General features: G+C 38.7%; 1 protein-coding gene and 1 long non-coding RNA gene across 2 annotated transcripts in view; one reads left to right on the top strand and one right to left on the bottom strand.

Moving 5' to 3' along the window:
* Positions 1 to 13,216, top strand: part of rab6ba (RAB6B, member RAS oncogene family a) — a 152,549-nt gene that overhangs the window by 3,275 nt on the left and 136,058 nt on the right. The gene's annotated exons all lie outside the window — the stretch shown is intronic.
* On the bottom strand, positions 2,209 to 3,367 carry LOC125802184 (uncharacterized). Its single transcript, XR_007439157.1, has 2 exons — positions 3,013 to 3,367; positions 2,209 to 2,488 (listed from the first exon to the last, which is right to left on the bottom strand). It is a non-coding gene; the product is annotated as an uncharacterized LOC125802184 (long non-coding RNA).

Raw genomic sequence — 13,216 nt, 5'->3', positions numbered from 1 at the left:
ACCTGGTAACACAGAGCCTCCAGAGACATGCAGTCCAGCGACATACAGTATAATTCACTGTTTGTTCCCATGCTAAAGGATGAGATTAGATAGATCTGGATGACTGAACATTAATGGTGTGCCAATGAGGATTAACACCTCTACTTCCTGATGTATGACTAGGTTTATGTCCCACTGTGATGATGGTGTGTGATCCCTTCCGTTCTAAACAAATGAGGCTACAAATATCTGCCACGTCGTAATTAATTGGTAACCCACCCTTTTCTCCCAGACCAAGTGTCTCAGACTGCCTTCATTGAGTTTACAGTGTAGCCTAAAGGACATGAAGCAGAGTGGATTATTCACCAGTGTACCCAGTTTGTTCAGTAAGTATTTCAGTGTCCCAAAAATAAAAGTGCATTTTAATGCATGTATTTTATTACCAAATTACATTAAATGACATAACCAGAGCTCAGCTCTGTTTACAAACTATTAGGACTGTAAGGAATATCTGGTAGACCGTATGCTAGCTTGTTGACTGACAGCTCGACTACAACTTATCTGTTTTAGTCCATCTAATGCAGATGACCAGCCACTTTCAATCAGTGCTGTCAATCACTTTATTCCTGAGTGTAGATTCGCCTCTTATGATATCACAATAACACAATAACACAGTTCTAATGAAAAAAAGTAGAATGTTGGAAAGCACATGGAAAGAAAAACTGTTGGAATTTGACACTGGATATGGATAGACCAACATTTAGAGGAGAAAATTGAGATAGGGAATAGGTGGGGCTCTTTTGTCATTGAATCATACTGGAATGGGAGGAGCTACTGGACCTGTGTTTGCTTCACTTTTGTGTTTGCTCTTTAAAAGGCAGTAAACATATTTGTAATATTGTTATACTACAATTATACCAGAGGTATAACATGGTCTTAGATCAATAATATAATTTATTGTAGGGGTGTGCCATATCGAATCATACGCAATAATATCATCAGCATTTTTACTGTTTTTAGCAAAAGAAAATTCACACTGTTCTCATTTCCCATTATATATCTACTAGAAAGACTAGAACAGTGTGTTGATCTGGATAACGGCACTAAACAGAACTGCTCTAGATCCCGTAAAGGATAGCCTCCTGTTTCAGCCTGTTACATCAAACGATTTCCTGCCATTAGTCCTGATGCTTAGTCAATACACTTTGCGATAGCTGTGTTTGTAATGTCAGAGGAAGCAGCTGTGTCACATGACGGCTCTGTGTTCTTTATTTTTTTGTTTTGTTTTTTTTCTCCTCGGCTCTGGAGGGAGCGTTTGGAGAGCACAGTGTGAGACACTGTATTGATTTTTGTTGCAGAAAAATGTGTCTTTTCTGCAGATCTGCACGCATACAATCCTGCAGCTCTCACAGAGGATCAGAAAATACTTGTTGAGTGCGCTTTAATGGATAATTAGATAATGCAGATTTAATCCACATATTAATGGCCTTCATTTTCTTTGCAGAGTGTACACAAACAGAGCGTCAGCAGTATTCTTAGTAGAGGTGAGCATGTAAAACCTGCGTTTAATGGATGAATAGGCCTTAAACTGTGTCACTTCTCTTGTTATAGACTATACACTAGTGCTGGGTGGTATATCGGTTTATGTAGTATACCGCGGGGTGAACTTGAACTGGTATGCGTTTCTCTCATACTGCCATACCACTAGAGGGCGCTGCGGAGCGCCGTGCGGAAACGGCACCATCAAAGAAGAAAGGCAAACGCTGATGCAGCACTATCCTGCAGAGAAATCTGAACACCCCCTGCTGCTGTTTCTACTGTATGAGTGTTTTTATCCCAGTAAAATAGAGCAGTAACTACAGCCCTTTTAAATATATTAATACTGTAGCTTTAAGGATGATTTTAATGTATTTGTTAACTGGAGAAGGAAGGGAATTGTGGCTGATTTTAATACCTAATGATAATACCTTAATAATTTTATGTATTATTTAATACCTTAATAATGCCTAATGGCTTCAGGAATAACATACAGTATATTTATATTAAACTTGTATCTATCTAACTGCAATAGGGCTGCAGCTATCGATTCTTTTTGTAATCGGGTACTCTACTGAAAAATCGATTCGATTAATCGAGTAATCGGATAAAACATTTTTTTTGTTAAAGAGCAATTAAAAAGGAATTTTACTCAATAATGAATGACCAATTGGTTTCCTTTTTTAGATAAGTTATATTTTTTAATTCACAACATTTCCAAATTGCAAATACAAATAAATAAAACACAATAAATAAATAAATACCACAATAAAAAAAATAAATTTAATTACATTACTTTCACATTTGGATTTCTTGTAAATAACAAATATAGGGTATAAATCAATAAAAAAGGCATAAACATCGTCTTTGTGTTGTGCATCTTAGCTTCTGAGACGTTGTCAGTTCTGCCAGTGTTGGATCAGTGTGCTGCATTCTTTTACCACCAAGCCGCTTCTCCAAAATATATCAGGACCTGTGCAATAATTGTGACACACAAGTATTACAAATGTTGCTTTTTTCTTTATTTATATGTTGGACTATTTGGGTCTAATTACATCACTAAGACTAATAACTCTAATAATAAGTTCATGGCCGTGCATTTATTAAGATTGACACCTATCGCATTGGGGCACATTAGACACTAGTGGTAATTAATATTTTACCCAATAAATAAGAGACACACTTCCTTATATGAACAAAAGTGTTCATACTTTTTTGTCTCACTGGCCAAATGTACTCTTAGATGAAGAAATCAAGCATTTAGTTTCCAGCCAAAGTAACTTCAGTTTAGCTAACTTTTAACATTTTTATTGTTTATATTCTGAACTGCACAGCGCTGTGTTTACTGTTTAAATAAAGCCTGTATGAACTCTGTTCTAATAAACTAACCACACATTATAGACAGTGCTTCTATTAATTCACACTCCAAAGCGCTGTCGTTTTGTTATTAATTCACATTAATGTTAATCTCATTGATTTATTATAAGTTATATTTACCTGCTCTCTCGGCGTCCTCGCGTCTCGGGTGTCCTCGGCTCAGATGGTGCAGCACTAAAACGCGCTGTTTTGGCACTGCACCGAGTACAGGTCACAGTTCGAACATAAAATGCTTTTATTCCTTTAAAATCGCTGTTTTCTCTCGCCACTTCCATTTTTGCCGCTGCTCAAACCTCCGTCTCCTTGTTCCTGGGCAGGGTGACGTAACGCTGAGCGCGTTGTCAAAATAAAAGTCGCGAAAATACCGCGCGCTGAGTTTATTAATTAAATAAACGATTACTCGAGGCACAGAAAATTAATCGATCAATTTTGTGAATCGAGTTACTCGATTTACTCGAGTAATCGTTTCACCCCTAAACTGCAATATAACTTTTGAGAAATATCTCTTTAAATACTTAAACACTGAGTATTTTAGTTTTTAGTGTTTATGGAACTATTTATTAAAATATTAAATTTTGTTAATGGAGCCGTGTTATATTTGTTAGCGTATCTATTTTTAAGGTCTTTTGTTTACACTCTTTAGCTATTTTGCTGATAATAAAGTGTTATTTTTTTAAATATTGTGTAAATTTGTGGGAAAAAGTAAACCTAATCAAAGCCTTAATTCATACCTGTCAAGTCTCCCGTTTTGTCCGGGAAACTACCGTATTTTAATCCTCTTTCCTGCCGTCCTCCCGTATTAGTATTTTCCCGTAAATTTCCCGTATTATATTAAGATTAAAAAATATATATTATTGAGGAGACAGGGCACTGACCCCGCTGTGTCTCTTAACCAATCATGGAGCCGGTTCAAGGAGAAAGTCCCGCCTTTCAGGAGAAACAGCCAATCAGCTTGCAATAGAGGGTCAGTGTGGGGAAGCCCCCCGTCGCTGTGAGTTCAGGCAGCTAGTCGGAGCTGCTGATGTTAAAACATATCTGTATATTCAGCGATTTTTCTAAAAGAAAGGTAACGGTAGGCTAATTATGTAAACTGTGATGAGATTTTTCTGATAGCTGTTTAAAAATACTCGTCTCCGAAATAAAACACACAGATTAAACCTTTTAAAATAAAAAAATACAGCTTGTGACTCAGTTTAACTAGAAAATGTGGAGAGGACCGAAATGAACTGAACTGATCAGGGGTTGAGTGATCAAAAGAAAGAAGTATTAATTAAAAATGATTAATTGTGTAGGCCACTTAGGACTATTTTTTACTGATGGAATATATCTGGTCCATGTCCTTTTAGTAAAAGCTCATGATACTATTTTAGGTCACCAACAGTCATTTTGCAGAATTTGTGCACCCTTTGTTTAATTTTAAATCTATTAAATAAATAAAAAATATATAATATAAAAGAGTGCATTTATGGCAAAAAAGACATGGAATCTTAACTTTTTTAATATCTAGAAAAGTATTTTTAATTTGGCTGTATTAAAAGAATGACATATATAGGAATGTCCACAACATTTCAGATTCTGATAATCTAATTGTAGTGTGTAAGTGGTTCACATGTGGTTATTTTAAATTTTTTTGTAAACCTGTCTTAAAATGTAAGGGGTACTGAACCTTCGTTGGGCTGGTGGGACGGCTTTAAGCGGACAGAGGAAAATATCCCTTATTTTTAAATCTAAAACTTGACAGGTATGCCTTAATTTAAAGCCTTAGTGTTTTATATTATATGTACTCCTAACAGTACAGTAACTCACAAACCTGTATTAAAGCCCAGTCATGCAAAAAATAATATAAAAAAAATACCTTGATATACCGTGAAACCGTCAGACTCTTGAAAAATACTGTGATATGCATTTTTGGCCATACCGCCCAGCACTACTATACACCTATTCTCAAGTCCTGATTTCACACTCCAGGTTTGGCTGCCAGGTATGAAGACAGTAGCAGGCAAACACAGCAGAGTAAACCTGAAGTAAATCCTGGCAATTTGTTTGAAAGATGTAGTAGACAGAGATGGAGCTTAGAGCCCAGAAGTACTACAAGACAGAGGGTGAGCTTCTAATTTTCTCCTATACAGATATACACTGACTTAAGCTAAAGTTATCTAATGTTAGCTAATTGATTTATAACAGCCACTAGTAAGGATGGGCCCTTAAAAAAGTAGAAATGTTTGAGTGTCGCATTCATACTGGGTTATCAAGGCAGTGAGTATTTGAAAGAGGTAAAGTGATTCAGACTAGTGCTGGCTAACACCATTATGCTACATCATGCTAGCGTGAACTGCTGTCAGCTGAATATTATATGTTGGCACTGAAAAAGTCTTTGTTTGTTGGAGTATTGTTTTAAAGCATTGCCATGAGAATTTGATTGCATTAGGTATGGTGCAGATCGGTTAGTATTTGTTTATCTTCTGCAGAGAAAGACTAGACAAGCTGTGTGTGTGTGTGTGTGTGTGTGTGTGTGTGCATTTCCACATCTGTATGAGCAATGTGTGCAAATTATTGTAGCTGAATTCATTCATTAGATGGGGTGTCCTTAAAAAATTGGACATGTAGTGTATGCTGTCCCATATTATGCTGAATGTGTGCAAATACTTATTGTCCTCATCATATAGTGCTTTTTAACACAGGCAGTCTCTGGACTGCCAATGTCAGCAGTGCTAATAATTACTCCACACATTGCTAACGCATAGCGATTAGTGGCGGTCACAGTTTGACTCAGCAGGACTAATAGCACTTTTGTTGGGACAGTCTGCAGGGATGTGTGGTTTAGAATATGTGGCATATTTATTGGAGAAACAGAGGAAAGAAAATGTAAGCTATTATAGATTATAGAGTCTGTGTACATGGGTCGGGTGTTCCAGGATAAATGATTGCATACACTAAAGAGGTAAAATTGAAATGCAATAATTATTTCCCCAAAGAAGCAACCGGTAATTTCTGTATGTCTTTTCTTTTATTTATCCTGACACTTCTGTTCTGTCCTCTGTGCTGCTGTAATATTGCACATTTTCTCACTTTGGAATAAATTAAGGATTATTTTGTCTTATCTTAATGTACCATTTCATAATTTTGTCTGTGTTGAAGTTGCCAAGACCTGGAAAGTTATTTCGTTTTTAGAATCAACCCTTTAAAAACCACTGTGGTGAGTGCAAGAGTTACTGCACATTCAGTACTATACTTTATTGTAGTAAACTGGTCAGAGTATCATTCATCGTGTTAAGTTTCTATATTAGGCTGAGTGATGAACTTTGAAGAGGGGTCTCTAGTTAGTGTTAGCTAGTTAGTTAGGTTAGGTTTACATTGGTCTTGGGGTCCACACAGTGGCAAGGAAAATATGTGATCTTTTTGGAAATTCATGTTCAAGACTACTGACAAATATAATGTACCTAAAGTAACACAAAACAAACTATGATTCATCATTCATCTCTTTATTAAGAACAATCCTAAAGACATTATAGTCTTTGTATGTAAACCTTTAGTGTTAATGATCTCCAAAAACGTATTGGAGTCAGGTGTTTGCATAGTCTTGTTAAGAAAATTAGTTCATAGGTGTGGACTAGAGCTACTTTTAACGAAAAACGAGAGTTTTCTCTGCACAAGAAGAACACTTGTATGAACATTGCAAGAAAATTGCTTTCAGAAGATCGTCTGTTGTCATAAAATTGTTGACATACACAAAGGTGAAAAGGACAAAAGACATAAACCAGTCTAAAGTAAAGCAAACAATTTACAAATGGAGACAATTTGGGACTGTGGCTACTCTGCCATGAAGTGGGCACCCAGTAAATGACCCCAAGAGCAGAATGTAGACTCATCAGTGAGGTAAAGAAGGCATCTTTGGTCTACAATCCGTAAAACCTTGCAGGGTGTGTAAGGCAGGACACTACTAAGGAAGCCTCTGATTACTAAAATACATTGGCAGATGACTGAAGTTTGCAAAAGAGCACTTTTTGGACAATCCACAATGGTACTGGCAAAATATTGGTACGCTAAATCTGGCATGATAAAAGGCACAGCACCATGAACACAACATTCCAACTGTGAAGTATGGTAAAGGGAACTTCAAGATTTGGGTCTACTTTGTTGCACTGGGGCTTGACCAGCTTGCAATTATTAAGGGGATGGTGAATTCCAAAGTGTATCAAAACATTCAAAAGATAAACTGAGAGTGTCTGTGCATCAGCTGAAACTCTGTTGGATGATGCAAAAGGACAATGAGCCAAAACATGGAGCAAGTTCACAACAAAATGGCTAAAGAAAAACTAAATCTGCCTTTTGAAGTGGCCAAATTAGAGCCAAGATCTCAAACCTAATAGAAATTATATGGATTGACTTGAAAAGAGCCATACACATAAGATCATATGCATGCATAAAATGATCCATGCATCCATTTAAATTTTTAATAAATTTTTTAATTTAAGTAGTTGAGCCACAGTTTAAGGTGCATTCTCGACGGACACAGACTTTTAAATTTAAAGGAAAACTCTGATGTTAAATTGACTTTAGGTGTAGTAAAACATGATCAAGAGTGCTAACCTTTGTTGAATAGCCCACCTCCATTCTCTCACATCATGCTAAGATCCAGTAATTTTGTGCAGTTTGTCCAAACAGGCTAGAATGGATTTTAACAGGGCATAAATTTAATTTACTACAGCCAAAGTAAATTTCACATTGGAGTTATTTTTTAAATGCAATCTTTATAATCGCAGACTGTATAATCTCAGTTTGTATAATCTCAATCTGTATGATTTCAAAAAGAGGTCTTGCTAATAGAATAAACCTGAGGACATTGAGCCCAATTTACACCTACACAATATAAGTATAAATCCCAGAAGTGGGCTCTGCAGCTGTGGGATTGGGCTCTCTATAGTAATGGAGCTCCATCCACAAACCTGTGGGATCAGATAACATGTTCTGCATCACAATAGAACAAAATTGAAAAAAGAAAATTGATGACAAATGGGAAACGTAAATTAGCATTTTAAAATGGAGCAAGAACCCTGTTCTCTCATTGTTCCACAAATCCATATAGTGGTAGATGTTGGTAAATCTCGCTAGATGAGCGTTATTTTATAGGAAGGTGATTGGTGTAATATTTCAGATTGTTCTATGATGTGTCTTGGTCTGGCAGTTTCTTTGGTATCACAGGCGATTGGTCAGGAATACATTATTTTTTTAGCAATATCAGCACAAGGGGAAGAAAATGGTGAAAGAAGAAGAAGAATCCAGAGGGCAGGGAGGAAAGTATCTCTCAGTATATAAGTGGAATAAGATGGAGGTGGAGGCTTGGGGATGAGGAAGCTGTCCAAGGTGCTGAACCCCTCCCGAGGCACCTCAATTTCTAACAAAAAAGAGTCTCATCTGAATTAAGATTTTCTCTGAGAGGTGAGGAGGAACGGGAGAGGAGGAGGAAGAGGAGCGTTAGTTAGTCTGAAAGAGATAACGTCACTTTGGGCCGTTATCTCACTAAGGCACACCTCATCGCCCGAGGGACCATTCCGTTCCTCCATCTGCTCTCAGACGAGCTCAGCCTGAGCACAAGAGCTGGTAACCGACGCTGATTGGCTCCATTTCGATGAGTTTGGGTCATCAGAGGCATGCCGGCCGTAATGGCGACTGGCCAAGCAGCCGTGAATCCCACCTGATCAGATGCTGTTGTTTATTAGCGCTGTGTGACGGGGCTGACAGAATGCGGAGTGTGTTGAGAGGCAGCTCTGGGAAAACACAGCAAACACAGCAAACACAGAAAACACTGGAAACACCAACCAGTTCTGGTCCGCTGCCTCCTGACAGGTCTGGGTCAGTCAGTGGAGAGAGTGTGTGTGTGGGGGGGTGGTGTTGGGGGTGGGGGGTGTTGTTTATTTGAGATATCTGTATTGCTCTGGTGTAGTCTGGACTCTCAGGACATTCTGTCCCAGTAATTTCCAGAAGATCTCCAGCTGCAGTCGAGTCTGATAAGCCTTTTTATAGTTCAGTTTCACTTAGATAGTCCATCAGAGACCATCATCACCTAGATGGGTAGAGTCTTTCTATACTTCACACTGATTGGTTTATTAAAGGACACTCTTTGGATGGTAACATTCGGTGAGTTGCCTTACTAGGCGTTTTGCCGAATTCCAACTTCCGGCTTGAATCGAATTTCCTTTGAGTCTAGGTTTGTCCTGCAGCAGATTTATTCATTTTATTTCTCTATATAAATAAGTATTAATCTACAGTTACAGTAGATACAGAATCACAAGCACCGTAATCTGTTGTACCCATACTGCTGTGTGGCAAGCCTTCACATCACTAAGGGGAGTCAGATTTTGGGCACAACACTGCTTATTTTTCTTCCTCTATTGTTTAAAAGTTAATGACAGCCTTACTCGAATTCCTGAAATTGGTTGAACCATGTGATATTTAATCAGAACCAACACCTTGTCACATCTGGTGCTGTTAGCTCCTCTGTTTCTCACGCACCCAGCTCTGACAGAGGTTCTCAGTCTAACAACTACATTACCCAGAACGCACCACCCGCTGACACGCACACACCTAGTCACACGTCACCTCACCTGCTCCAACCAGGAAGCCCCGAATATTAGTTCGGGCACTATTTAAGGACACCTCTCACACACTTCTGTGCCGGGTATTGTTGGATCTTCCTCATTACTAAGCGTTACTTATCTCTTGTCTCTGTTGCCTTTGTGTATGACCTTGTTTTGTTTTTTCTCAACGCCGATTTTTGGATTACCTCTGATTGTGGATTTTTTCTGTGTATGACCTGGACTGTTTCACGTTTTTTCGATTTTGGATTACCTCTGATGTTGGCCTGCTTGTGTTTGAACTCTGGACTGTCTCTCACTCATGGTATGGTTATTCCTACGTTGCTTCTGTTTTCCGGTGCTCTAACTCTGTTTGTACGACTACCCTTTTTCCTGCCTAGTATTTTAATAAACAACCCGTTTTACTGCATCTGCGAGTGTCTGTATTCTGTGCACACCATGACACACCTCCTATTTTGGTTAGAACAAATTTTGGTCCTTTGGTCTGGGCCATGGTTTGCGGCACCTTTTAATCCTACTATTATTGTTCAAAATAAACTGTAAAATCTGGACCAAATAAGAATGATGTAAAAGAACCCTAAAAAGAATAGAACTTTTAGCAGCATTGCTGTGAGGATTTAATTACATTCAGAGATAAGAGCATTGATAAGAGCATTCCTAACACATCCCAGAAGTATCTAAATATTTTGCACTGTGCACCAGCCATCTATCCATTCTAGAGGACACAGTTTGACTGCACTAAAAAGACACATAGACAGATTTCTATTCCCCATGGAGATTTATTGCTTCATACCCATTAAGCATCAGACAGGTATGTCCATATTTGTTTATCTGCTCCAGAGAGTCCTATTCTATTGACAGTACTTCCTTTCAGGAACAAGACAAGCTGTATGCGTGCATTTTCAGTATCTTTAATATCCGTGTCAACGATGGGTGCAGAATAATTCAAGTAGCTGAAGACATTTATTACAAGGGTTGTTCATATTTGGACTAGGCTTGTACATTATCACAATGTGCACATGAGCAGTTTTACATATAGGATGCGCGATATAAAATTAGATTTTCTTTTTTATTTGTTTATACAACATGACATGTCGTCTTATTTACCTCTTGTGAAATCTGGTGAAAATTCCTGCATTCATAATATCACAATGTATAATGTAGGACATCACAATGCTGTAATGTCCTTTTTTCCAAAATGGTGCAGCCATAATTTGGACATATATTGATGTGAGAGAGACGAGTGTTGTAGAAAGGGTCGTTTAGACTTCTGTCCTCCTCTCAGTGTTAATTCTTGGCTGTCCTCTACACTGTGGCCGGGGTGTAGCGAGAATTAGCCTGTTTGGCTAAATCCGTGGGTTTTGGATCAGGCCGGAGTCAGATGGGATTTTTGTTGTTCAGCGTTCTGTGAAGTCTGCCCTCGTTGAGGAAGCAGCCTTATGCCAACTTCCTGCTCAGAGTAATGAACAGGGCTATTGTGAGAGCGCTTCACACTGATTACTCACTTTACTCACACACTCGGCCAGCGGGCCGACACACGCTCCAGAACCGGCCGGCCCAGAGTGATCCATTACCATCATAACCTAATTGCTTCGTCCCATCAATCGTACAGGAAGCATTGGGACGCTGCTGGTACGCCGCTGGTGCTGCGTCCCGCTGGCCCGGTTCCGGCAGTAGCGCTGCAGTGTGAGTGATGATGGTCTGTTTCCTGATAAATTCTGCTGACTCACGGGCTGGACCACAGTGGTCAGTTCACTGTCCCGCCGTGACGGGAGGCAGAAACGTCAATATGCATCTCTCCAGGCTACAGATCCAGACCAGTTCTACAAATCAACCAGAAACTCAAGCCTGGACTGTACTGCCGCTCCCACCTAGGATCATTCTGAACACTGATTTACTGGAATGTGAACTCTGGACCATCCTGATAGCAACCAACAAAACTCCCTATTAAAATATGTACAAAAAATTCAGCTCTGGAAAAAAATAAGAGACCACTTCAGTTTCTGAATCAGTTTTTCTGATTTTGCTGTTTATAGGTTTATGTTTGAGTAAAATTATTTTTTTTTATTGTATAAACTACACACAACATTTCTCCTAAATTCCAAATAAAAATATTCTATTTTAGAGCATTTATTTGCAGAAATAAAAAAATGGCTGAAATAAAAAAAAGATGTAGAGCTTTCAGACCTCAAATAATGCAAAAAAAAGTTCATATTCATACATTTTAAGAACTCAAGAATCAATATTTGGTAGAAAACCCTATTTTTACTCACAATTGTTAATGCATCTTAGCATGTTCTTAGCATTTATATTTTACTGAACTACACATACAGAAGTAGTGTGTAATGCATACGTAACGCATGTGTAATGTATGCCAGACATCTCAGCATAAAGTTGTAGAGGTTCCTAATAAAGTCCTGTGATAATCCATCACATACCGCTCCGTTAGTCTCACACAGTTCCTGCAGATTTTGCGTTAGGGGTATAAGAGTGTTGATAGTGTGTCCAAAAGCATCCCACACATTTTTAATCAGGCATAGACATGATATATTATCTGTGTCTTCAAGACAAGCTTCTGAGACCACAGCAGTATGTGGACAAGCATTGTCCTGTTGGAATAGAGCACTGAATTGTGTGTTCAGAAAAAGAAGAGCCACTGATTGCATTAATATAGCCTTAAGATGTCATGCGTCTGTAATAAAGACCAAATACAGGAATTTACACCAGATTTCTCAAGAATCAGTGATCCAACATATCATATTAGTAATGTTCTTCCTTGTATCCAGGACTGAGTAAAATAAATTATGTTGGACCTATACATACTTACATACTTACTGAAACACCTGGTTTTAGACCACAGTAATTTATTGTCCCGACGGACAGTTCTGGTGGAAACAGGAGAGTTGAGGTGCACATTGAATTCTGCCGTGATTTGGGCAGCCGTGGTTTTATGTTTTTTGGATACAATCCGGGTTAGCACCCGAACATCCCTTTCAGACAGCTTCCTCTTGCATCCACAGTTAATCCTGTTGGATGTGGTTCGTCCTTCTTGGTGGTATGCTGATATTACCCTGGATACCGTGGCTCTTGATACATCACAAAGACTTGCTGTCTTGGTCACAGATGCACCAGCAAGACGTGCACCAACAATTTGTCCTCTTTTGAACTCTGGTATGTCACCCATAATGTTGTGTGCATTGCATTATTTTGAGGAAAACTGTGCTCTTACCCTGCTAATTGAACCTTCACACTCTGCTCTTACTGGTGCAATAATGCAATAATAATCCTCCCACATTAAAATGACAAGTGTTTCAGTTTTATTGTTCAACCCCTGTACATGCAAAATGTCATGGGACAGCAGTATATACAGTAAATTGATTATGAACCTCAGGTTATGGCGTAGGAACACCCACATCTCTATATTTTGAGGTTTTGAGGTGTTATCTTGTGAGAGAGGTTGACTAAACACTAGTCAGTGTTTTCATGGTAAGGCCAGGTGAATAATGGGAGTTTCATTTCTAAAGGTATGTAACACTCCTCTATACACTGTGTCACGTGTGAACCTGGAATGGTGAATCAGAAGGCGTGTGGTCAGCACTCTAATCTAGGAATGTACTGAAGTTCAGCTGCTGGAACACTCCATGCTCTCTGATATCTAAATGGCGTTTAAGGAATGTTACACTTTAAGCCAGAGATCAAGGCCACAGCGCTGGACAGTTCAGTGCAGG

Source organism: Astyanax mexicanus, chromosome 5 (assembly GCF_023375975.1).
Source record: "Astyanax mexicanus isolate ESR-SI-001 chromosome 5, AstMex3_surface, whole genome shotgun sequence".
NCBI lineage: Eukaryota > Metazoa > Chordata > Actinopteri > Characiformes > Acestrorhamphidae > Astyanax > Astyanax mexicanus.
The sequence above is the reverse complement of the archived record's forward strand: the minus strand, read 5'-3'. Positions and strand labels throughout refer to the sequence as shown.